This window comes from Otolemur garnettii, unplaced genomic scaffold (assembly GCF_000181295.1).
Source record: "Otolemur garnettii isolate 467f Iridium unplaced genomic scaffold, OtoGar3 scaffold00420, whole genome shotgun sequence".
Lineage (NCBI taxonomy): Eukaryota > Metazoa > Chordata > Mammalia > Primates > Galagidae > Otolemur > Otolemur garnettii.
The window spans coordinates 39,732-42,198 of NW_003852815.1; the positions used below are offsets into that span (position 1 = coordinate 39,732).

Here is a 2,467-nt window from a genome sequence, read left to right on the forward strand (position 1 = left end):
CCCATGATTGCACTAATGTACACAGCTATCATTTAATAATAAAAAACAAACAAACAAACAAAAAAAGAAATCCATCATTTAGTAGATTCCTCTGAAAGCACTTTGTGAATATAGTATTTTCTGATTTTTTACATGTGTAACTTCTTTTTCAAAAACATTGATACTTTAAGGGCTACTTGGCTGTATATAAATTTTGCTCTTTTTTCCTTGTGCATTAATTGCATTGGTTATGCATTTAACACCCTACATAATTGCTCAAAAGGCTCATAGAATCAAAAAGTTTATGCTCATGCAACAATTTCTTTATAGGCAAAGGATAAAGTATAGAGGCAGTAGGAGAAGAATATTAATTGAAAGTGGTCAGACATGTCAGGCACAGGCTTCCTGATCCTCCCACTGTTGGATCACACAGAATGTGCTGTGTGTCCAGGTCTCAAACTACCAGTGGATTGTATAAAACATGCCGTATTATCAGAAAGTTCATAGTCAGCTAGTTGTGTTGTTCTGTCATAATGAGTTGTCAAATAGGTACATTCTAGGTATGTGGCCACTCTCAACTATTGAAACTCTCTCCTTGGTCCATTACTGGCTCCATAATAACCAAGTGAAAATTATAAATTTTATTATTTTTGCTAAATAATGCCAATAAGGTGGTAGATTCTTCCCCTGAAATAATTTTAAAGCTTATGGTTACAGAACATCATTTATCTATAGTTAATACATTTCATAGCTTTCATGGAGGATAAATATCTTGAGACAAAGATATGATTAATCCATTTCAGCTGAGGTTAACACATGCTGTGCACCTTGAATTTCTTTAAATTATTACTTTAATATTGTGTTGTACTATATATCACTCTTGAGAACTATGACAGCCACCTAATTTTTTTTACTCTTAATTTGGTCCTTCTACTTGAAGGCTCTGTGAATTTCAAAAAAAAACTTAAAAAAGCATTTAAAATCTAGTATTTTACAATGACATTTATTGAAAGTGATTTTAGATCAATTATCCCAGGTACATGATGGGCATTTTCAAGTAGAGATTTAGGGTTTTCATGGTTTAGGAAAAAATTCTGTTTTATTTTGTTTTATTTTTTTAATAAAAAATTGTATTTACTTAGAAGCATTCAGAATGTCAACAAAACAGCTGTAACTTTTTTTTTTGCAATTACAGAGTGGTATTGAGTTAACAGAACAACAATTATTTTGTATAAGTTGCATCAGAGACAACTGTAGGTGAAAAAACTACCATCCCATTATATAACTAACTTGTGCTGTGTACCAACAAGAACCTGCTTTAAATTTCTATGCCAATTTACAACCCCCATATTGTACTGGGCAAGGTTAATGGCTATTGAAAGTACCACCAGGACAGGGCTATCTAAAGACACATTTGGTAGTGTGTTAACTATACAAAAAAAGACTGTACAGTTTAAAAACAAATCTTACACAGCCTTATATTTCAATTTTTTTTTCGTTAAAAGGAGTGAGTTGTGTACAGGGAGGATTAAATGCTTTTATTTATTTTATTTTATTTTTTATTAAATCATAGCTGTGTACATTAATGCATGGGGTACAGTGTCCTGGTTCTATATACAATCTGAAATATTTTCATCAAACTGGTTAACATAGCCTTCATGTCATTTTCTTGTTATATAAATATAAATGTGTTCAGACATTTATATTCTACATTTAGAAAGATTCACATGTACCCTTGTAAGATGAACCATAGGCATGGTCCCACCAATCACCCTCTCTCCACCCAACACCCCCCTCCCCTCCCCTTAAGTGCTTTATAGACAAGAAAAAAAACTGTGCTAGAACCAACTTATTCACCATCATCATCTTCTTCTTCTTCCTCGTCATCATCTTCATCTTCTTCCTCTTTTCATCCTCTTCATCTTCCTTTTCTTCCTTCTTTTTCTTGCTTTTTTCAGCCTTGACAACTCCCTTTTTTGCTGCATCAGGCTTTCCTTTCGCTTGGTATGCAGCAATATCCTTTTTGCATTTTTCCTCCAGCTTTGCAGCCTTCTTTTCATAAGGCTGCTCATCATCTGCAGCAGTGTTATTCCACATCTCTCCCAGCTTCTTTGAAACATCACCAGCGGATAGGCCAGGATGTTCTCCTTTGATTTGGGGGATACTCAGAACAGAACAAGGAAAAGGCTGAAGGAGTCCTCTTGGGTGCATTGGGATCCTTGAACTTCTTTTTTGTTTCCCCTTTAGGAGAAATACAGGTTTTCATTTCTCTTTCATAATGGGCCTTGTCCTCCTTTGCCACACCTTCACATTTTTCTTTCTCTTTAGCAGACGTGGTCTTCCTCCTCTTTGAATGCTTCTTAGAAAACTCTGAGAAGTTGACTGAAGCATCTGAGTGCCACTTCTTGTGCTCCTCCCGACTAGTTTGCACAAAGAATGCATATGATGACATTCTGCCTCTCGGCTTCTTAGGATCTCCTTTGCCCAT

At 35.1% G+C, this 2,467-nt stretch overlaps 1 pseudogene; it reads right to left on the reverse strand.

Moving 5' to 3' along the window:
* Positions 1-1,828: 1,828 nt before the first annotated feature.
* LOC100943531 lies at positions 1,829-2,467 on the reverse strand (annotated as a pseudogene).